Below are 24,010 nucleotides of genomic sequence, written 5' to 3'. Positions count from 1 at the left end.
ATTATAATCAATTTGTTAAGACAATAGTAATTTCTCCCACTATTAAGAAATTGATTTAGTCAATTGAGCAGCGCTCTATCAGGTCAGACTTGGTACTGCTAAAGATTTTCAATTCAAGGCTGGGTAGGTACAAAAATTGCAAACCAGTTTTAGTCAATGGGCAAGAAAACTGTGTCTATGAAGTCACCAAGAACTTGACAAAATTTTCTTCTAAAACATCTAAATTTACATGTCATGGTTCCAAGTAATGCTTTGAATCAGTTCAAGACTGAGGCCACGGCTTCCTCAAGAATCCTGTTTATTGGGTACATCATATTGGCATGGTCAGATGTGAAACCAACACTGAATAATTCCCGCACTTTGGTATAATTAAAGAATAGATACTACCTACCCCCTTTGTGTCACAGGTCACGTTAGCCAACCAAGCAGATGATGAACTTCTTCGCACTCTCTCCTGCCATTGCTAGAGTATGTTGATCTGGCCTTGGTTCTCAGGAGACTTATTGTTGTTATGTCTGGCACATTAGAGGAAAACACTCTACATTCCATAAGCCCCCCTCTGCCCCATAAGCATGGCAACTAAGAAATGAAGCAAGAAAAATATGGCTTCAGCTAGAGTAGTTTAGAGAGTTGACATTACATTTGAGAAAAGTAGAATCAGGTTGTGGCCTAATCCCTTTCTCGCATACACTGATCACCCAAAATTTAAACTTGTAGATAAATATGATTACTGCAAGGAATGGAAAAACAGATTTTTACTTTTATTTTATTCTATGAAGTAAAATTGCTAAGGGAAAATTTACCACTGCTGAGTAATTTTTTTCTGCATTTTCTAACCTAGTCCTGGTTTCAAATGAACCAGATTCAGTACTTTGTTCTTTAAGTGATTGAATTTTACCTTACCTATATTGATTTTATATGCTTTTAAGACCAATATATAAAAATAAGGGACAAAATAGATCTCCAGCCCAGCTTCTTCTAGATATGTCTTTACAGATTTTACAGTGGGACTACAACTGTATTTAGTCTTAAAAAGGAACCAGAATACCTGTGAAGGTACAGTATCAGAAGGGTATAGATTAGCTTTCTAGTTATGTGCATAATAACTTGAATTTGAATATTTGTTTTCCATGGAAGACTAGAAATCAAAGATATATCTAGTGATAAAGATAAAAATCAGGAAGTTAAAACCTTCTTCATCTTATGAAAGCTAAATTAAATGAAATAAAATTAGATAAAGAAAATCTGGGTGCTGTACATTTTTAATTGGATCAATGGTGTTTAAAAATGTGAGAAAAAATACTTTCTGAAAAAATTAACACAACAAAAAATCGTGGAAAATCTGTGTTATATTCACATTTTGGGCTCCATTTTTACTGATAGCAAATATTTTAATGGAGTACATCTTTTAAAAAGTATTTTATTAGTACTGTAATACTAATTATTTGTGCAAAAATAACAAAAAGCAAAAACCGCATTTTTATCTCAGTCATTTGCATCCATCATAACAGTTGTTCTTTTCTACATGACAAGGGAGTGTTTTATGATATGTTTATAATGGAGAAATGCCCTGACCTTAATTTTTTTCCACTGGAAATTATTCACTAAGGACATTGAATTCTAGTAGGAAAAGAGCAATGTCAATATGGGCAAAGGCAAGTTATTCATAGTTCTTGGGAATCCTGCCTGAATTGGTTTGAGAGTCATCTTTGCCATTTAAATGATGTTTGGTGGTTGCCTTGAAAGGCAGGCAGGGATGGAAGGAGACAAATGTGCAATTGTCTGATGCTGTTGGGTGCCACACCTTTGATATGCATCCCTTCCTCCTGAATAAATTTAGGGTAGGTCTTATACATATGATTTTGTTGTGTTTTATGGTGAAAACTGAGGTCCTTTTTCCATTGCTTTGACCATAGAGGGTTGGAAAGGTTGGGAAATAGTAACAGTAACCATCTAATACTGCTCCACCTCTTTCTTGTTCAGAACAGGTCGGTCTTGCATGACAGAGTACACCTCAAAAAAACAAACCAACACCCTTTAATGAAGTGGTTAACTGGAGTCTGTCTGACTCCATGTAGAATATTCCAACAAATCTAATTGCTCACTTTGGGCAATAGTCTCATTTCTGTGCAAAAGTCTAGCCTAAGATGCTAGGACATCATTTGCCCATTGTTCCTTTACCTGGACACTAAGACTTGGTCACATTAAGGATACAAAGATGGCTTTTGAAAATTTTCAAGGAGGCAGATGATTCTTCACAGTTTTCTGTCCAGTTATTAAGTTGTGCATTTTGTCACCTAATGCCAACCCACACTATAAACATGAAAAATCCAACACTCCACCAAAGGAAAGAATGTCTAGCAAGGCAGGAATAATGTGCCAACAAAAATTGTGAGTCAAGGTTTCATTTAAAAAAATCTTCTCTTCAAAAACTCCATAGTGATGGAATGTAAAGTAACAGTTGGACAAGAATTTGGAATCCTTTGGGTGGAATAGATGGGGATGTAGAAGGGATGACTGATTGAAATTTTGGCTAGAAATCTCTGTAGGAGAAAAAAAAAAGCATTTGTAACATTTTGTCCAAAATCTACTGTTTTATACTTGGGCACATACTGTATAAACCAAGTTCCAATCCAGATTTGAGAGTGGCATGATTCCATTCAGATTGTGATTCAAAGGCAACATATTTTGAGTTGAATCAATTCAAGAGTCAATACTTCATAATAGTTTATATTGGGGAAGTATCATAATATATTTTGTTGGTTACCTCTCTTGCAATTTCTGCTTAGAGATATGACTTTCATGAATTCTTTACTTCTCCAGCTAGATGATGTTGTATTAAAGATGCATAAATAGATGTTTAAGCTCTACATGAAACCACTAGAAGACCTCATCTGATAGTTCAGGAGGAGAAGGAGGAGGAGAAGATGGGGAGTGGAGAAGGAGGAGGACTGAGGGGGGACAGGGAGGAGGAGACGGCTTGCAAAGATTGGGGGTGGGAAGCAAGGAGAACATATCGTATCATATTCTTTATAACATATGTGGTTATAAAATAAACTATAATTCAATGAAATTGGAGGTGTTCTAAATAGAATGTTTTATTTCAAAAGATTCCAGAGAAGAGCTAGGTGTTTTAACATTCATTATTTCAGGAATGTTAATTATCTACTTGACTGTTCTTAAAATAATTGAGTTGCACAAATTAATAATAATTTAACTATTTAACTACTCTATCTTTTGGAGTATAAGACACACTTCCCCCCCCCTAAAAGAGTGTGGAAATGTTGGTGTGTCTTATGCACAGAATACAGCCATTTTTGGCCTCCTGAAGCCCCGCCCCATGTGTCCTGTTTTTGCAAAAAATGGGTGTATTTTTCGCAAAAACAGGGCATGCAGAGGCTTTGGGAGGCCTGCAGAGTGCTCCTTTGGGCTAGGGAGGGCAAAAACACCAGTTTTGGGGGAAAACAGGTGAAAAATGGGCCCATTTTTTGCAAAAACAGTGCATGCAGAGGCTTTGGGAGGCTTGCAGAGTGCTCCTGGGGGGCAGGGAGGATAAAAACATTTTTTCTTGTTTACCTCTTTGAAATCTTGGTGCATCTTATACACCAGTGCGTCTTATAGTCTGAAAAATACGGTATTTCTATAATTCTGTAACAGCTATAAATGTAGTTCATACATTTTAGAGAGGCCTGAAGCTTCAGAAGGTGAGCAAGGTAACACCAAGATGGAAGAAATGGTAGCAGAGGAGCAAAGAAGTTTGCAAAAATTATAAGATTCAGTAAGGAAAGGAACCTTGACTGAAACCATTGGATCCATTCTAAGAGTTGAATTGAACTGTAAGCCACCAATTTAAATTAGTTTGATGCTATAAGGGAGTTTTTGTTGCTTCTAATCTTGGTAATACTGTACATAATAGAGCAGTTACTTCTGCAGTGGAGCATGTTGAGGAGGGATGATGGGTTCTATAAGCAGACATGAGCAATTAGCCAATAAAAGTCATCATCTCAGTAAATCCTCTGATTCTCATAACCATTTTTTTAAAAAAATTGATTTATATGCCGCCCTTCTCCGGAGACTCAGGGCGGCTTACAATGCATTAAGCAATAGCCTTCATACTTTTGTATATTTATACAAAGTCAGCTTATTGCTCCCACAAACTGGGTCCTCAATTTACCTACCTTAGAAAGGATGGAAGGCTGAGTCAACCTTGAGCCTGGGGAGGTTCGAACTTTTAATATGAGTTGTGTTCTTGCTTTTTTATGCTGCTATGCTTTTTCTCATTCTCTCTTAGAATTGGCTTGCCTCTGCAATGGCTTTGTTTCAAAAGAGCCTGAGAAAGATAAATATTCAACTGTTGCCATTTTGCTGGGTCTGTCCATTTTCAGGATCTACCATTGTGATTGAAAAATATCTATCTTTCTGTGCCTATCTTGTCATAATGATCCAGCTGGATTGTTGAGTGCAAGAGTACAAGAAATGGGTGTGTCTTTTTGCTTCTTTCATACCTGCCAAGATTCACTTCCTGTAAATAGCTTCAGTTTGTGCAATCATGAATTTGACTTGGCACTGTCTGTTTCTTCACCAGCCTACCCATTTCTGTCAGTTTCACTGCCTGGATTTCCTGCTTCCACCCACCTTCCTGCAGTTCCACTATCTTCTAATTGCCAGCCAATTGCTTCTACCAGCAATCTTATCTGCTTGTTTGCCGAAGCCCCCCTTACTTATCTGGCATAGTCTCTTAATTCTGAATTCATATTACATGACCACTGTACATTTTTGGGTTAGTTATGGTGATCAGGCAAGGTGAAGAAAGTTGGCAGAAGTAGATAATGCCAATTAGAATTAAGAGATGGTGCCAGGCACAGTAGACAGGTTGATGCAGGGGGAGCAAATAGAGACACATCTTCCCATTGATAGGATAATCAAACTTGACTGTCCAGCTCTCTGGGCTCACAATTAAACATTTCAGACCAAATTTTGAATTGTAAAGGAAATCTCCCCCCCAGAGTAAAATATTTCCTCAAGGACGATCTCCCAAAAGAAAAGAAAATCCTCTAAGAATAGGCAGGAAACCTCTCCCATCTTTCCTCCACAAAGGCAGTCCTCAGACCAGCTTAGGGAGACTATGTTTCATTCAAAAGGCTTGTCTGTTCATAAAACCGGACTCTCATTCAGAAAATACTGTGTAGCTAAAGAGATCTCTGAATAGACAAGCCAATTAAATAAAGGGCTGAAATTGATTATGTAGGCTAGAGTCAAATTAGAAAAACAAAAACACTTACATTTACATTTCCTCTGGCCCCAAGGACCAGTTGCAACCTCATACACAACAAAAGGAAAACCTGCAATGGCAATTAGAGTATTGTCTCCAGCCCAAGGAACATGGAAGGAACACATACTCACACATACACCAACACATCAATAACAAAGAACTGAGAAACATGTTAAAACTCACTAACTTACAACCCGTTTGCCAGCTGTCCCCAAGAACTCACTTGCTGTTGTTATTGGGAAATAAACAGAGCCTCCTTTCCAGCAGCTCGACTTGCATTTTTTTGCATGCTATTTTTCTTCCAGCTTAAAAGATGGGCTCAGACTGATTCTTTCAATAGAATAAAAATAAATAATTTGCATAGAATATTGCATAGAATATTGAACAGCTAAGGATGAAGTTTATTTGACGTATGATTCCGTAAATTGTATAAACACTGTACCTCTGAAGGAGATAGAGATTGTATATCTTTTTTTCTTTCTTTTATAATGGAAAAATTTAATAAAGTATATTAAAAAATAATAATTTGGATTTCGAAGCTCAAAGAGTTAAATCAAATTGAATTAAGCCATTTCAGAAGCTTGAATTTACTATTTGAATCAGACACTGCTAATTCACAGAGGCCTAATGTCTCATTACATGCCCAAGATAAGAATATACTGCCACTATGAAGAATTCAACTCATATTTGTTGAATAGTTGAATAGAGCTGGAAGGGACCTTAGAGGTCTTCAAGTCCAGCCCCCTGCTCAAGCAGGAGAACCTATATCATTTGATTTGTGTTCTTTTTAGAAGATTAGAAATCTGGAGATATTTTTGAATGTCATATGAATTAGGTTTTTTATTTGGGAATATGTGGGTCAGCAGCTTTTCTTTTATACAATAACATACCATGAAAATCTGAAGAAATCATTGAGAATGAACACTAATAATTCAGGGTACTTCCTTTCAAACAGCCATCAAATGGAAATAAACAATCTAAGCAATCTGGTAGAACTCTTTCAGACTAACAGAATTTATTAAAAGATTACATTTTGCTAAAGCTTACAGCTTTTTAAAAAATTGTTAGTTTGAAGAGGTCTGTTACATTTCTTCCCTCTTGGCTACCACTCCCTCACTATCTTCAAATGGAAATCATGTGAACGATGCTGTCCTTTTGAGTCATGATTTGCCATAGAGATAGCCATATCAATGCAGTTTATATCTAGGGATGCTTGTGCAAGTTTAGAGCAAATAATAGAAAGTAGTCAATGCAAATGAATGACAGAGGGAGATTTTGAAAGATGCAATCTCAAAGTGTGCAAGTAAAGCAGGAATCTCACTGGTATGGGTTTCTAAATTGATATCTACAGTGTGTGTTTGTGTGTGTGTGTGTGTGACACATAATCTTCGACTTACAACAGTTCGCTTAGTCACTGTTTGAAGTTACAATGGCACTGAAAAAAGTGACTTATGACCGTTGCAGCATCCCCTTGGCCCTGTGATTTATATTTGGATGCTTCACAATTGACTCACATTTATGACAGTTGCAGTGTCTCAGGGTCATGTATTCATCTTTTGTGACTTTCTGACAAGCAAAGTAGATTCACTTAATAACTGTGTGACTAATTTAACAACTGCAGTGATTCACTTAACAAATGTGTCAAGAAAAGTCATAAAATGGGGCAAACTTGCTTAACAAATTTCTCACTTAGCAATAGAAATGTTGGGCTCAGTTGTGGTCATATGTTGAGGACTACCTGTATATATATATTTGAGGGCAATACTAATTTTTGTTTCAAAATGGCCCTATTTAGGGTAGGTATTTAGAATCCCAAGTTTCCTTAAAAGCACATTTGGTTGTTCTGCAATAAATTTAGAAGTTCTTAAATCTTCTCTGGCCCCCTCCCCTGTTCCATCCTCTGCTTCTTGAACTGCAGCTATACAGCCTTAAGCAGCCATCTTAGATTCTCAATAGGTAATCAAATAAAACAAGAGTTATGCTGTCAATGGCATACATGTCCTTATGCTCGAGAAAAACATGGAAAAACAATGTGATATGTAATAATCATTTTCAAAGGTTCCCATAGATCCCTATTGGGATGCTGCCATAGGAGGGGGCCTGGAGGACATTTTATGATCTTTCCTGTTTCTGGTCTTTCCTTTACTTTGATTTCCCTTCTTGGGAATGGGAAGGACGAGCCTGAGGCTATCTGTTTTGTTGCAATATTTTCTGGATCAGACTCAATAAGTTATGAGAGAATTAAGAGTTCAAATATATTTTCTTTTATTTACATAAGGCATTCTATATTCACTGAATATTCACAGATAGAAGCAAAGAAGAGAGTGTGTGTAGCTCCTTATATATACAATGGGTGGAGCTAGATATGGGAGTGGTGAAGTATGAATACATTAAGAAGTGAAGAATAAATTAACCCCTGACATCCCGTTCATATACTATTTACACATTAGAGAATAAGGCATTTACTTGTGACAAATCCCCCTCTAAATGCCGATTCGATATGCTACATTTATTACATTCAGATTCAGAACAATATAATACATATAATTTGGAAGTCAAATATTTATGTTGCTTAGATGGCAAAGGCTTTGTCAATATGTCAGCTAACTGTTCCGATGTCTCACAATGCACTGCCTTAATAAATCCATCTTGAGATAATTGTCTCACATGTTTAAATTTTATGTCTATATGTCTAGATCTCTGTCCAATGGCATCGGATCTAGATATTTCAATGGCTGCTTTATTGTCTTCGTGCATGACAAAAGGTAGTGCAGGTTTTTTCCAAACATCAGAAATCAGATCATTAAACCATACAAGGTTATTTGCTGCTTTAGATAAACAAACATATTCCGCTTCTGTTGTTGAAGTGGCCACTAAATCTTGTTTGCCAGTGTACCAGTAAACTGGACAATCGTTTAGGAGAAACAAGTAACCAGATGTACTTTTTCTGCATGAAGTGTCTCCAGCCCAATCTGCATCTGCGTAACATGTGAGTTTCGGTTCCTTGACATTATTAGGTTCTAACATTAAGCAAAAGTCTAATGTATTTTTTAAATATCTTAATATTCTTTTAACAGCTTCCCAATGATACATAGTTGGTTTGCTGACATGTCTGGATAATAAATTAAGGGGTAAAGCGATGTCAGGTCTTGTCCAATAGAAATGTAGAGAAGTGAACCTATGATTGATCTATAGAACGTGTTATCTTTGAATTCAGGGGATGATTCATCAGCATTTCTTAGGAAATCAGTTTGCATTGGAGTGTCACAGGGTTTAGCATCATTTAGGTTACATTTGTTCAAAAGTTCTGTGATCTTATCTTTCTGAGAAAGCTTGAATCCCCTTTTAGTCTTACTAATTTGGACACCAAGATATTTATTTACTTTACCTAAGGATTTCAATGAGAAATGCTCATTTAACTTTGTTACAAATGTTTCTCTTCTTTCTTTGTGATTACCTATATATAAAATGTCGTCCACATAGATCAATACAAATTCTATGTAATCATTACCCTTTTTAACAAAGAAACAATTATCAGCAGTGGTAGCATTGAATTCCATAGTTCTTAGTACTTTTACTAAACAATCATACCATCGTTTACCAGATTGTTTTAGCCCATATAGACTTTTGTTTAATAACCAAATCTCATTCTTATTTGTATATTGACTGTGAGGTGCCCTTACATATATTTCCTTATCTAATTTTGCGTGTAAATACGCAGTCTGTATGTCATACTGGAATACATCGAGATTGAGTGCTGATGCTACAACTAGAGCCGTTTTTACACTTTCAGTTCTTACTGTGGGGGAGTAAGTGTCAGTATAGTCCTCTGGATATTTCTGTGCATAACCTTGTGCAACTAATCTAGCCTTGTATAGAGTATTGCCTCCCTCTAAATTTTTAATTTTATATATCCACCTAGTGCCAATAATTGTTTTGTCCTTTGGTGCAATCGCAGGTGTAAATACATTTAATCCTTGTAAGCTTTCCATCTCTTTTGTCATTGCTAATTCCCACTTTTCTTTTTCTTTAGGAGGAAGTTTTAACACTTCCTCATATGTGCTAGGTGTCATAGTTTCTCCATCCATATGCATTATATAATCTTTATATTTATTTGGCATTTGGTTTCTAGTGTTTCTAATTGGCTTCTCGGGTTTACTATTATTGTCATGCAAATATCTTGCTTCCTTTTTTGTTAATGTATCTGTCTTTATTTTGTGTTGACTGTTTGTCCATGTTTTGGTTTTGTTTTTATATTTGTTGTCTTTTTGCTTTTCTACAGTTCTTTTCTCTTGGGATTTAGTATCTGTGTTGTTGTTTGGGAATATTTCATTAAGATGTATTCTAGACCAGTTGGCCTGTTCATGAAACACAGCTGTTCTGGAAACTATAAATTTGTTATTATTATCAATGAATCTGTATCCTTTTGTACCTGTCTCATATCCCATAAATCTAAGTCTTCTAGACACATTTTCTCCCTTTCTTCTTAATTGTTTAGGTATGTGTACGTCTGCGGTGACTCCAAAAATGTGCATGTGTGCTAGTTTTGGTTTTCTATTATACATCACTTCATATGGTGTCTTATTCACAATGCTGGACCAAGTTCTATTTTGTGTGTAATTGGAATATTGTAGGGCTTCTGACCAGAATTGTTTGCTTAAGCCAGCATCTTCCAATGTGCATCTAATCATGGTTTGTAATGTTGAGTTCTTCCTCTCTGCAATTCCGTTCTGGAACGCGGAAAATGGGCTAGATGTGTAATGTAACATTCCTCTGTCCTTCAACCATTGGGAGAATTCCTTAGACATGAATTCACATCCCCTATCTGTCATTATTTGTTTTATTTTGATATTGTGTTGTGTTTCTACGCGTTTGTAAAACTCTTTAAATTTTTGAAAGGTTTCATCTTTGTGTTTTAATGTGTAAACAAATCCATAGCGACTATAGTCATCCAGAAGTAACGTTTTTTATAAATGATTGATGGAGTCAGTGGACCAACCAGGTCCATGTGTACTAAATCAAAAATCTTGTTAGTTGACCTTGTAGATTTTCTAGGCCTGGGACTAGTTTTTAGTTTTGTAGATTTACATACTGAGCATTCCAAATAGTTTTCACAATTTTTTATTTTGACACCTTCTGCGTGTTCAGTCATTTTCTGTACTACAGGAAAACTGGCATGTCCTAACTTCCTATGTAAGACATGAGCACACTCATCATGAATTGGCTTACCTATTTTTGGTTTTTTCTCATTATGTGCATCCTTGTTATCATGAGCTATTTTACATTCATCATTGTCACTGTTGCTAATGTTTTCATTATCTAGTTCAATACAATCTTCCATATTTGAATCAATGTTGTGTAACCATTTCTCTTTAGTTATTAAATAAGGTAGGCCTCCTTTAATCATTACTGTACCTACATCTGTTTTATTTTTCTCCAAAGTTGCTTTTCCTTTTGAAAACACAATATTAATATCAGAATCTCTTCTTAGTTTTATGGCACTTAATATGTTATGAGGTATCTCAGGTATTAGTAATACCCCCTCTATTTTTCCTATACCAGGCAAGGTTACATTTCCTCTTCCTAATACTTGGACCTTTTCTTGGTTGGCTACCTTTATTACAAATTTATCTTCTATAAATGAAGATAGTATGTTTTTATTAGTAGTAGTATGATTGGTTGCTCCAGAATCAATAAGCCAATTATTATCCTCAGTTTGCTGTATGTTAGTGTTGTCTTGCTTGTTTAGTCCATTTAGTGAACCAGATTTTCTGTCCTTTGAATTATCTCTACCCCCTCTATATTCTTTGTAATTTGGTGGGCTTCTATATCTATGTCTATCAATGGAAGACTGTCTATGGATGTATTTGTTTCTGTGTTCTGATCTATGTCTTTCTTTTGTAATTTTGGGACAATCTCTTCTATTGTGTTCCCTGGATCCACAATTGTGGCATCTGAATGTTTCATTATATCTTTCTTGGAAAACCACTTTTCTATATGGTTTATGTTCAATGTGATTGTTAGAGCGGCTCTTCCTTGAATTGTCTTCAGCTATTAACTTATTGGATAGACTTTCTATGGATAAATATCCAAGATTGATTGTGTCTAAATGTGACATATAATTGTCCCATGATGGGTCAAGTGAGTTAATGATAACACTTTTCATTGTTTGGTCTGAAATCACCTCCCCCCTTAAATGTAGCTCAGCTCTTATTTTGTTTAAAGATATTAAATGTTCACTTATGGAAACCCCTGGTTTTATCCTAGAAGAAAAGAAATCTTTAGACATTCTTGTGGTGGTAGCTACACTATCACTGTGAAACAAATTGAACATGCATTGAATAATTTCTGAGACAGTCAGATTTTGCTTAATACTGTGATACATGGCAGGAGACACACTAGAAATTAATAAGAAAAATGCTCTATGGTGTAAGCAGTCTAACTTTAAAGTCCAAGGTCTTTTTGGGGGATTAGTGATGAAAAACAGTAAGTTTTCTTTCATAAAGACCACCTGGAGCTGCTGATACCATTCTTGTAAATTAATGCCATCTATTCTCAGCTTTGGGAAGTCACTGGGCAAGTTTCCGACATTATTAGGTCCATTACTTACAACCGGAAGTAGTCCGTGGTCTCGTAGATGGTGAAAATTACAAAACGGCGTGGGAATGCTCGCGACGAGTCTGCAGGGTCCTTTCGGCAACTCATGTCTTCCCGGGCCATCTGCGTAGTCTCGTGCATGCGCGTTGCTCATTTCGATCCTGGAGTCGTCGTGAGAGGTTCTCGTCGCCGCGGCTCGCTCGCTCAGCTCCTCCTCAGATGAATCGCTCTCCGGCTCAACCCTAGGGGCTCTGACGATGGCGTTTGTTCTTTTTCTTCTCTTGAGTGCGTTGGTGCTTTCATCGGTCTGCGGTGTGGGACGGTATTTGCAGGGCTCTCTTGGTTCAGGTGTCGATGCTCTCGTCGTAAGGATGGGAGTGGGTAGATTTTGAGACGTTGGCTTGCTCGTTCGTTTTCTGGTTGACTTTTTGGTAATTTTTAGTTTTGGTCCAAATGCAGCAAAAGCGTTTTCATTGCTGACTTTATTTGAGTATCTGTTGAATCACCTTCACTTTCTGATTCTGATTCTTCTGAGGTGTTTGATTTTTCTTTTTCGTTTTCGTTATCCAGTAGTGCCTTTCGCGCCAGAAATTTTGAATCAAGTTTTCTGATTGGCTCTGCTTCGCTCATTCTGGAGGTCTGTTGGAACCAAGATGGCTGCCATTCAAAATTTTGCGCGGGATCACCGTTTTTCTTCTTTATAGCGTTCTTTTCTTTAGTCGTATCACTTACTATTTTGGAGTCTTTTGACTTTTCGGTGGCGATGTGCTTCTCTCTCGCTGCTCCGCTGTTTTTCAACATGTCTTGGAGGTTCGCGATGAGGCTTTCATCGTTTTTCTGGCTCTTTAACAGTTTTAATATTTCTGACCTGAGTTCGTTGTTTTCTATTTTAATTTCCTCTCGGTCACCATCTTCATCTATTATTTCTTCGTCTTCAGTTGTGTATTCTTCGGATTCTCTCGAAATTGCATTTGTGGACTCATCTATTATTTCTTGATCCGTTTTCATTTCTTTGCTGTATGCCCTGGTGTTGGGCCTATCTCTCTTAGACATATTTAAGTTTTTATTGAGTCAATTTAACCATCCTCTGCTACCAGTTTGTTGCAATATTTTCTGGATCAGACTCAATAAGTTATGAGAGAGTTAAGAGTTCAAATATATTTTCTTTTATTTACATAAGGCATTCTATATTCACTGAATATTCACAGATAGAAGCAAAGAAGAGAGTGTGTGTAGCTCCTTATATATACAATGGGTGGAGCTAGATATGGGAGTGGTGAAGTATGAATACATTAAGAAGTGAAGAATAAATTAACCCCTGACATCCCGTTCATATACTATTTACACATTAGAGAATAAGGCATTTACTTGTGACATGTTTTGTCTCAGCTACTGAGGAACGAACAAGCGTCACCTGAGAACAATTTCTTATCACCTTCTCAGCTCGAAGTTCTCGCAACAACTTCACACCTGTGGATTGGCTCATCTTGGAGTGGACAGAAGGAAAGGGTTTCTGCATCTTTTAATCAAATGGTTTTGAGTGGGAACTTCAGATCCTGCCTACTCTTCTTTCTATCACTATCTCCCAATAAAACTTCCTTTCGAAAGGCTGATTGTTTCCAGAGTTCTGCTTTCTTGAGGGTATAGGAGAGGCAAGCCCTGAAATTAGGCAGGATCTGCAAAGTGGTCACCCCAGAGAAGTTTCACTCTACTGTGGGGACTTTGCAAAGAATGTCTGACTGAGCAGAGAACATGGAGAAGCTGAGCACTAGGGGAAAACCTCCACCACAACTCAAACTGATACAGCCTCTGGAGGCTAGATGGAGGAACTGGTTCCCTGGAAGACTTTGCGAAGCCGAGATGGTCTGTCAGTGTAGGGAAGAAGGAGAACTGGGAAGGGAAGACCAAGGGAGTCACCGTCACCTGAGGCAACTGACACATGGCTGGAGATGTGAGCTGCAAGCCTTGTCTGACAATGATAACCTAGATGAGGAGCCGGACCGAAATAATTGCCTCATGAAGCATGCTATGCACTTTGTACTGGAGGCTTTCCGGAACCTAAAAGCCCGAGATGTCATGGGTCACATGGATGGGCCCAAGGAACGGCCCAAGGAACTGACGGAGGATGAGCGGACTCTCCCACAAATGCCCCTGGGATGGATGGAGTGGCTGCCACCCCTGCAACCCCCCCTTGCTGAGACCTGGGTGCCACGAACTCCCCTAACGCTGGAGCCAGAAAGCTCCAGCTGGAATGAAAAGCACCCCCTGGGCATCAAAATTGTTAGGGACCTCCAGCATAGGTTCTTCCTTGCCCATGTCCTCACCTACATGCAGGAATATGAGCAAGATTTCCCAACCTAGGGGACCAGAGTAAGGGTCGCCATCCTGACTCTGGAGGGAGCCGCTGTCAGATGAATGGTGAGCCTCCACAATGGAATGCCCTGGAGCTCTGGAACTTTGATTGCTTTATGACGACTCTTAGATGGAGGTTGACCGACCACAAAGCCAAGGATTACATTAAGACTGTGAGGCAGGGTCACTGCCCAGTGGCTGAGTACACAGAGGAGTTCCGAGACCTGGCTTGATGTGTGGATTGGCCAGAAGACATCTTTGTGAACTACTTCAAGGAGGGGCTGAATGACAACTTCTACTACGCTTGCATCACCCATGAGGCCCTGAATCATCTCCATGACTGGTACATCCTTGTGGAGGAGGCAGAGATTGACCAAACAAGGAACCAGTACTGGTCCAGCCAAGTCTGGAAGTGGTCCCCACCCAATGAGAAGTGAGATGCCACTTAACCGCAAGCAGCGCCACCATGCTAAATCAATTGCTTCAAATATGGCAAAGAATGCCACCCAGCCCCTGAATCAAAACCCCAGCAAAGAAGGGAGACCGCCCTCTTGGAGGAAAACCAGCCAAAGTCATGCAGTGTGCCAAAGACATGGCTTTGAAGAGCGGCAAGGTCATAGAGTTCCGTCCCTCCTAGAAATCCGGAGGGGAACTCCTACCCCATCCAAAGAAGATCACAAAGGCTCAAAGATGACCCCTTGGTAAGAGGACCAATTGATTCGGTCACCCTGCCCCTAGAACTATTAATCCCCAGCTCCAGGAGGAAAGTCAAACCGAGGGCCTTGCTAGACTTGGGGTGCACCAGATGCTTAATGTTGTAGTCTGCCAGCAGCCTGTGGAGCTGGCAGCAGAGTTGGACAGTGAGGAGGCTGGGGACAAGGGCTCTGCATAGGAGGCAGAGATGGGACCAGGGCCATCTGGGAGTGATGCACGGACTCCGGAGCCCCCAGAGTCGGACAGCAGAGAGGCAGAGGAAGAGGAGGAGCCTGTTCCTAGTGCACACATGCACAGAGCTGCCAGAAGGCAAGAGCAGCTAAAGCAAAAGGGACAACTCAGGAGCAAGGCCAGGAGATGATTGCCCCCTCCCATAAGGCTTAAAAGAGAAACAAAGGCACTTGGGCCTTTTTGCAGGAAAGCAACGTTGCTGTTCCTCTGTCCTGGTCGTGTTAGATCTCTCAGCGGCTTTTGATACCATTGACCATGGTATCATGCTGCGCCGGTTGGAGGGGTTAGGGGTGGGGGGCACCGTGTTGCGGTGGTTCTCCTCCTTCCTCTTTGACCGGTCGCAGTTTGTGTTGATGGGGGGGCCAGAGGTCGACCCCGAGGTGCCTTGTATGTGGGGTGCCGCAGGGGTTCGTCCTCTCGCCCCTTCTGTTCAACATTTATGTGAAGCTGCTGGGTGAGATCATCTGTGGTTTCGGGGTGAAGTTCCATCAGTACGCTGATAAAACTCAGCTGTACATCTCCACCCCAGACCACCCCAATGATGCCCTTGACATGATGTCCTGGTGTCTGGAGGCCGTACGGATCTGGATGGGGAGAAACAGACTCAAGCTCAATCCATCCAAGACCGAGTGGCTGTGGCTTCCGGCGTCCCGATATAGTCAGTTGGTGCCTTCTCTGACTATTGTGGGTGAGTCGTTGGCCCCCACAGAGAGGGCTCGCAACTTGGGTGTCCTCCTGGATGAACGACTGTCTTTAGAAGAGCATGTGATGGCCGTGGCCAGGGGGGCTTTTTATCAGGTTCGCCTGATTCGCCAGTTGCGTCTCTTTCTGGATCGGGACTCCTTACGCATGGTCACTCATGCCCTCGTCACTTCCCGCCTGGACTACTGCAATGCTCTCTACATGGGGCTCCCCTTGAAGAGCACCCGGAGGCTCCAACTGGTCCAGAGTGTGGCCGCGCGGGTGATTATGGGAGCGTCATGGTGCTCCCATGTAACACCTCTCCTGCGTGAGTTGCACTGGCTCCCGGTGGTCCTCAGGGTGCGATTCAAGGTGTTGGTGACCACCTTTAGAGCGCTCCATGGCTTAGGGCTGGGATATTTACGGGACTGCCTTCTGCCACCAAGAGCCTCCCACTGGCCAGTACGCTCCCACACAGAGGGGCTCCTCCGGACAATGCCGACTGGTGGCCACCAGGGGGAGAGCTTTCTCTGTGGGAGCACCTGCCTTCTGGAACGAGCTCCCCCTGGAGATACGGATGATTCCGGACTTACGTACTTTCCGTCGGGCCCTCAAAACCTTTTTATTTCATCAAGTCGGGCTGGCCTAATCTCTCCAATTGTGTTTTTTAATTTGGATTTTTAATGGGGGATTTTAACTGTCAGGCCAAATTGTTTAATTCATTTTTAAATTGTTTTTATATTTTGTATTTGATGTTTTTTACTTCTGGCTGTTCACCGCCCTGAGTCCTTCGGGAGAAGGGCGGTATATAAATTTAAATATTAAATTAAATTAATTTTTTTTCAAACATAAACATAAAAAAAAATCTTTCAAGTACGAAGTCTTGGTCTGGTCACAAATAGGTAGACTGATTTTACAAATAAAAACAAATATTTTTAACATAAATTCCAACATCCTAATTTAAGTCTTTCTATTATATCGCCATAAATCTTAATTTCCTACTAAACATTGCTCATTTTTATATTCAATTATAAATCAAAATTCAATATAGCTCTTTCTAAATTTTTCTCCATTGCTCCTTTTAACACCAACATTAAAACACAAAAATGATCTAATCTCTTAATCTATATATTTACCTTACAATTTTAATAATTGTTCTCCAATGTATTCTCCTCTATACCTCCAACTGTTGTTTTGCTGATTTCCAGCATAATTTATTTTGGCTGATTTTCAGCATTCTCCTCCCTAACTCCACCTATTATTTGGCTGACTTCCAGCATTACTTATTTTGGTTGAGTTTTCAGCATATTCTCCTCCACCACTCCAACTATTATTTGGCTGATTTCCAGCATTTTCCAGTGTTTTGGCTGATTTCCAGCATGCTTTATTTTGGCTGATATCCAGCATATACTCCTCCTTACTCCCAACAATTATTAAGCTGATTTACCAGCATCATTTATTTTAGCTGATTTCCAGCTTATTCTCCTCCACATCTCCATCTTTTAATTAAGCTGATAACCAGCATATTTTGTTTTAAGTATTTCCTTTTCAATATGTTTATCTATTAATCCACTATTTCCAAATATACCCTTCCAGGGTGTTTTCCCATCTGTTTCTTGGTACTAGTCATTTCCAACATATGTTAAGTTCAATCTCAATTGTTACTTCAATCTGTGCACCTTATTGTATCATATATAATCATTAACAGTTAATCATAGTTATCCTTCACCACTTTGTTGACAAATTAAAACTAACCATTTAACCATTTAGACAATTAGACATTTAAACATTGCCTTTTAATTTTATCTATTTTATTTCTTCATTTCCTTATCTGTCCATAAGTATTTCAATTCATAGTCAATACTTCCATGCTTAAAACTCTGTATATCATTTTTAATTCTGTTGTAAAGTCTGTTTCCTGTAAAGTCCATCAGCTCTGCTTTTGTTCCTGTGCCAGTCCTTTTGTTGCTACGCAAATTAGCTAAAAGTTTATTAGTTCCATTGTATTTCTTCTTTCTTTGTAAAACCATCAGTAGACAGAATAGGAATCTCCAAAATTCAAAAGTTCATCGTTATTTTCAAAGTAATCCAAAATGAATAGTGAGTCAAAATGGTTCTTTTTCAGGAGAGAGCGAATTTCTACAGTCCACACTTTCACTTAGTCACAGATTCAATCGCCATTTTGAAGCAATTATGTAGCTATACGTTTGATCTCTTTGTCTGGCTTTTAAAGGTGCCAAGTCCTTAATTATCGCTTTTCTCTTTTCCAAAAATCAGATCTGTTTCAATTTAACAAAATTCAAATATCCAGTTCTAATTAATTAATAGTCAGTTCATTCCAATCAATCAGTGCTGAAATAGATTTCTTAAAAGGTCTTTAACTCCTTTCATTACTTTACAAAATCTTCAAGCCCCACAGATCTTCAGCCGCTAATTAAAGCTGGGGGTCTTATTTGTAAATGTCAATACACAATTGTTGTTTCTCACCTGGGTTGGTGTCACTCACCTGGCTTCAAAGCACGTCTCCCTTTCTTCCTTCCTCCTGCACATTTCTTGTCCCGGTTTGTCCAGGCTTCGTGGCAGCCACCATGGCTGCCGTCACCCGCCGCCAACTCTGAGGGTTTCCTCCAGCCTTTGAGGAACTTGCCTGTTCCTCTCGGCCAAATAAGGGGTCCCTCTCTTTCCCCTGTCCTTACAGGACAGGATCGGTCCGCAGACCTGTCGGCGGCGGTTTGCCAGTCGGGGTTTTCGTGGGGCTCATCAGAGCCCGTTATTTCCCCGACTGCATCGCTGCGATGCCAAACCGGAAGTCCTGTTTCTCTTTTAAGTCTTATGGGAGGGGCCAATCATTTCCTGGCCTTACTCCCTTTCGCTTTAGCTGCTCTTGCCTTCTGGCAGCTCTGCACATATGTGCACTAGGAACAGGTTTCTCCTGTTCCTCTGCCTCTCTGCTGTCTGACTCCGAGGGCTCCAGAGTCCGTGCATCACTCCCAGATGGCCCTGGTCCCATCTCTGCCTCGGATGCAGAGCCCTCACCGGGCCTTCCCCAGATTCCAGGACTAGCCCATGTTCCTCCCCAGCCTCCTCACTGTCCGACTCCACTGCCAGCTCCTCAGGCTGCTGGTAGACCACAACAGATATCATCAATATGCTGATGATACTCAGTTGTATATTTCCACCCATGGTGACTTAAGCAATGCTGTGACCTCCCTCTCACAGTGCTTGGAGGCTGTTAGGGGCTGAATGGGGAGCAACGGATTGAAACTGGACTCTGACAAGACTGACGATCTCTGGGTTTGGGATTCTTTGGCCCATGGAAAATTGCCACCTTTGCTCTTGGATGGGGTGCATCGGAGCGCTTACTGGCCGGGACAATCAACATTTTGCCGCTTCTCAGCTGACGATTCTGGTGGCGATCGGCGGGTTGAGCCTCAGCCAGCCCTCGCCAAATTGGACGGAGCAGCAGCGTTCGCGTTCTTCGCGCAACGCTTTCAGTGTCCCTGGGGCTTTCTTCCCCACACGCTCCTGCCTTGCCAGTTTGACCCAGCGCGAATCTTTGTGGGACATTGCAACAGTCAGGCAAGGCGGGCGCAATCAGAGGCCCTCGGGGGTGGGTGCAAGAGTCTCCCCCTTGCCCTAACTTCCTTTCTCTCCCCTGTCGGGCCACGATCAGGGTCGGGGCCTTTCTAGGTCTCTGGGCCATTAGGGCCTTCAGTAAATGTTGGCCGCCATTTTGGAAGACTCCTTTGAGTTGCCAGGAGGCCTGGTCGGGGCCTCTTCTAGGCCTCTGGACCGTTAAGGCCTTCAGTGATTAGCGGCCACCATTTGATGGACTCATTTGAGCTTCCACGAGGCCTGAGCCGCCATTTTGGGGAAAGGGAAAGTCTGGAGCCTTCTCCATCTCTGATTAATTGGTATCAAACGATTTTCCCTACAGGGCTCAATGGCTTCTCATCCTTCCAAATCCTCCAAGAGGGCGGCTCCCGACGAGACAACTCCAGGTCCCTCTTCTGCAGTGCCCCCAAAGCGTTCCAAGGGGACTCAGGCCTCTAAGGAGGCAAAGGCCCAAGCATCAAAAGCCAAAGAGGAGCAGCGCCTTCATGAAGCGATTGAGCGCTCCATCCAAAAAGCCCTTAGGGAGGCTTCTCTTAGGGAGGCCCCTTCACATTCAGGAACCCCTTCAGCATCAGTCCCGGTTCCCCTACCTTCTGCTTCCACTCCTTCTGGGGACAGGGCTACTTCTGTGACTCCTCTCCCCCAATTGTCTCCTGATGGGAATCCTACAGAGCCCCCCTTACAGGCTGATGTCCAGGAAGCCTTGTTTGGCCCTCCATCTGACCCCTCTCCTTGGAGAGCAGCCTCTCCTGTCACGGCTTCATCGGCCCCCCCACCTCCTGCAGGCTCGGCTACAGAGGCGGCTGCTGGTTCCTCCATAACTCCTGATTTGGCATCATTCATCCAGCAGGCTATACAGAAAGGGGTTCAACTAGAGCTCCAGTGACGTACTTCGTCCTGGGTTGCTGACTCCACCTCTTCTCAAGTTGACGTGGTGGGGTCTCGATATGATGAACCTTCTAACCCGGCTAGGGGGGTTGCTCCTTCCATTGCTTCCGACCATCTCTCTCTTTTAGACCAGGAGATTAGGGAGCAGGACCTATCTGAGGATGAGGACCTTGCACCAGACCAACCTTCGTTTGTCGGCTTATTCAAGCCTCAATTGTTTAGGTCCCTCCTTCATAAAGTGAAGGTCACCACTCATCTAGGGGTCCCCCAGGCCCCTCCGCCATCCGACGAGCCAACTGGGTCTGCAATTCCTCTCTTTGAGGAGCCCATTTCAGAGGTGGAAGAGATTCCTGGACCCAAACTCTTCAAAGATATTCTCCAACGTCAATGGTCCAGTCCCATTTCGGGACCTAATCCCAACTCTCTAGACAGGCGTCTATATAACCTTGCACCTGACATTTCCTCTCTGTTACAGGTTCCAACAATTGACCCACCCATTGTGGCTCTCTCGGGCCCCACCAACATTGCCACGCCCCCTGAGGAGACTCTGCGTCCTGAGGAGAAGCGCCTTGATCACTCCCTGGTCAAGGTCCATCTTGCCTCCGCCTGGGCAGCCAAGGCTGCCATGGCGTCCTCTTTCTTTAACAGGGCGTCCATCCTGTGGCGTCGCCAGCTCAGGGACTGCCTTCCCCTGACGGATTCCCGCTCACAGCAAGATATTAACAAAATCTTGGTGGCCCTAGAATTTTCTGCGGACGCGACGCTAAATTCGTCACGTTTTGCGGCCAAATCCATTGGGGCCTCCGTAGCTTCCCACCTGCTTTGGCTCTGCCAATGGCAGGTGGATGCCAAGTCGAAATGGCACCTGGCCTCATCTCCCTTTGCAGGACCATCTCTCTTTGGGGCGTCTCTAGAGCCCCTCTTAATTGAAACCAGAGATAAAAGACGCGTCCTCCCCAATCTGTCCCGTCGGTCGGAACTCCGTTCCACCATTCCCTTTCGTTCCTTTCGCAACCCCGAATCTGGCTTCTCGGGATCAAGAAACCAGAGGCCCTTTTTCCCCCGTTCCCGACCTCCGGATCGCCAGGATCCCCAGTCCCAGAGGGGCCAGTCCAGACGCTCCTTTCGGGGGGGCCGCAGGCACTCCTTTCGGGGGGGCCTCGGGCGCCCCTTCTGCTGGTCCCGCTGACTGCAGGTCCGTTTCTCCCATTGGGGGCCGCCTGGCTCTGTTCACCAGCCAATGGGAGACCACAACATCGGACTCCTGGGTCAGGGAGACGGTCAGGTGGGGCCTTCCCTGGAATTCCTCTCCACCCCTCCGGAAAGATTTCTACGCTGCCCCCTCTTGAGGGATCCGGCGAAGTGGCTCCTAGTGGTATCGGCCATTCAGCATTTATTGGAAATTCGGGCCATCGAACCGGTACCTCAGGAGCAGCTCGGACACGGCTTCTATTCGCACCTGTTCATCGTCCAGAAATCTTCTGGGGGCTGGAGGGCAATTCTGGATCTAAAGGACTTGAATCGTTGAGTTGTCTACCGACGATTCAAAATGCAGTCATTACAATCCATTCTGGGTGGTATTCGGACTGCGGACCTCCTCTCGTCTATAGATCTGACAGAGGCGTATTTACACGTCCCCATCCATCCGGCATATTCCAAGTTCCTCAGATTTTGTCATGTGGGTCAACATTACCAGTATTGCGCACTCCCGTTCGGCCTCTCCTCGGCTACCCAAGTGTTTACAAAATTGATGGGCGCTCTTGCGGCCCACCTCTGAGCTCGCCCAGTCAGGGTCCAGTGCTACCTGGATGACCTCCTCATCCAGTCGAGCTTGGAGGCTCTGGCGCACCAGGACCTGAATTCCACCCTCCAGGTCCTGACGGCTCATGGCTTCTCAATCAACATTGCCAAGAGCCACCTGGTACCGACGACCCGTATACAACATCTGGGAGCGATCATCGATACAGTCGAGAGCAGGGTCTACCTTTCCCAGGAGCGCCTGGCCAGCTTGCGGTCTCTGGTCAGGTCCGTCGTCCGGAGACATTCCGTCTCCCTGGTGACCCTCTCTCAACTTCTGGGAAAGATGGTTTCTTGTATAGGGATCGTTCCCTGGACCTGTCTCTACTGCAGGGCTCTGCAGTGGTTTCTTCTCCCGTATCAGAAATGCCGCCTATTGGCCACCGGCCGGATGGTGTCCATTCCCTCCAATGTCTGACTCTCTCTTCACTGGTGGTTGTCCCCGGCCCTTCTCAAGGGGAGGGATTTCCGGGAAGCCAACCCTGTCATCTTGACGACGGATGCCAGCCTCCAGGGCTGGGGGACTCATCTCCATTCCATCATGGCCCAGGGTCGCTGGACTCAGGAGGACCTGAGCCACAACATCAATTGGTTAGAGCTCCGAGCCGTCCATCTGGCTCTCCGAGTCTTTCGAACACAGGTCCTGGACCGTCATGTCATAGTTCGGATGGACAACATGGCCGCCAAGGCCCACGTAAATCGCCTAGGGGGGACCCGCTCTCGCAGCCTGATGGACGAAGCCGAGAGACTGGGAGCCTGGGCAGAGACTCACCTGAGGTCCCTTCGGGCCTCTCACATATCAGGCAATCCAACACACAGGCCGATTGGCTCAGCCGGTCCGTTGTAGATCAGGGCGAGTGGCAACTCGACCCAGCCCTGTTTCTCCGGATAGCAGCTCGCTTCGGGGATCCGACGGTGGACCTCTTTGCGACTCATGCCAATCGACAGACACCTCGATTTTTTTCCAGGTTTCCCGACCCGAGAGCGGAGGCGGTGGATGCCCTACACAGCAGGTGGCCTCCGGGTCTTCTCTATGCCTTCCCCCCTCCCTCTTATCCCCAGGGTCATCCGGAAACTCCTGGCAGAACAAGCGGAGCTGCTTCTCATCACCCCCCACTGGCCCCGTCGCCTGTGGTTCGCCGACCTCCAGATGCTGTCAATTCTCCCTCCGTGGCGTCTTCCCCCTGCGGAGGTCATTCTACACCAGGGACCCCTTCTACGTCTGGACGTCCACTGGCTTCACTTGACCGCCTGGAGGTTGAGCGGTGTCTCCTGAAGGGCTCCCGCTTACCGGACCAAGTCATCGACACCATCCTGGCTGCACGGCGGCCAGCCACGAGACGGATCTATGGCGCCACGTGGCGATCCTTCGCTCATTGGTGTTCGAGGAGACATCAGGACCCAGGTTCAGCGTCAACAAAACAGGTACTGATGTTTCTTCAGGAGGGGTTAGATGCTGGACTGGCTCCTAACATGCTACGAAGACAGGTAGCTGCATTATCTTCCATTTTGTGTTTTGGTTCCCGGGGCTCCCTGGCGGACAGACCCCTCATATGCCTCTTCCTACGGGGCGCCTCCAACCTCCGTCCCCCTCCTATTCACTGGTACCCGTCTTGGGACTTGCCCAAGGTCGTTCTCGCACTCACGCAAGGCCCGTTTGAGCCCATCAGGACGATGGCCTTGCGTTTTCTCTCCTACAAGGTGGCGTTCTTAGTCGCCATTACTTCCGCCAGGCGAATATCAGAACTGGCAGCCCTCTCGGCCCGTTCCGACCTTTGTATTTTCCACCCTGACCGGGTGGTGCTCCGCTTGGACCCCACCTTTATCCCAAAAGTGAATACACCCTTCCATCGGGCGCAGGAG

At 43.3% G+C, this 24,010-nt stretch overlaps 1 long non-coding RNA gene and 1 pseudogene across 1 annotated transcript; one reads left to right on the top strand and one right to left on the bottom strand.

Moving 5' to 3' along the window:
* Positions 1-281: 281 nt before the first annotated feature.
* On the bottom strand, positions 282-14,282 carry LOC148116668 (uncharacterized). The gene is made up of 4 exons (XR_015731210.1): positions 14,194-14,282; positions 5,496-5,602; positions 4,179-4,330; positions 282-2,543 (listed from the first exon to the last, which is right to left on the bottom strand). It is a non-coding gene; the product is annotated as an uncharacterized LOC148116668 (long non-coding RNA).
* Positions 14,283-19,790: 5,508 nt separating this feature from the next.
* Positions 19,791-21,539, top strand: LOC148116667 (uncharacterized; annotated as a pseudogene).
* Positions 21,540-24,010: the final 2,471 nt, after the last annotated feature.

The sequence above is a fragment of the Pantherophis guttatus genome, chromosome 1, assembly GCF_059756535.1.
Source record: "Pantherophis guttatus breed Tessera chromosome 1, ASM5975653v1, whole genome shotgun sequence".
NCBI lineage: Eukaryota > Metazoa > Chordata > Lepidosauria > Squamata > Colubridae > Pantherophis > Pantherophis guttatus.
This window is presented reverse-complemented; position numbering and strand designations above follow the sequence as displayed.